This window comes from Plasmopara halstedii (genome assembly GCF_900000015.1).
Source record: "Plasmopara halstedii genome assembly, contig: Scaffold_614, whole genome shotgun sequence".
Classification (NCBI taxonomy): domain Eukaryota; phylum Oomycota; class Peronosporomycetes; order Peronosporales; family Peronosporaceae; genus Plasmopara; species Plasmopara halstedii.
In genome coordinates, this window is record NW_020187532.1 from 363729 (window position 1) to 363928 (window position 200).

Sequence of the window (200 nt, forward strand, 5' to 3'; positions counted from 1 at the left end):
TCGATCTCCATGGGCGAATCGGTCGCCGGGCTCTCGCGTCCAATCTGGACGAGGCCATTGGCCGCATTCGGGACCTTGAGCATTCACTCTCGCGTCCGTCGCGGTCGCGCCTATACGCTGCGTACTCCCAGCCGTACGCTTGCTCTGCGTACCCGGCTTACCCGCCTGGGGCTCATCCGTACGGAGCCCCTTCAACGTAC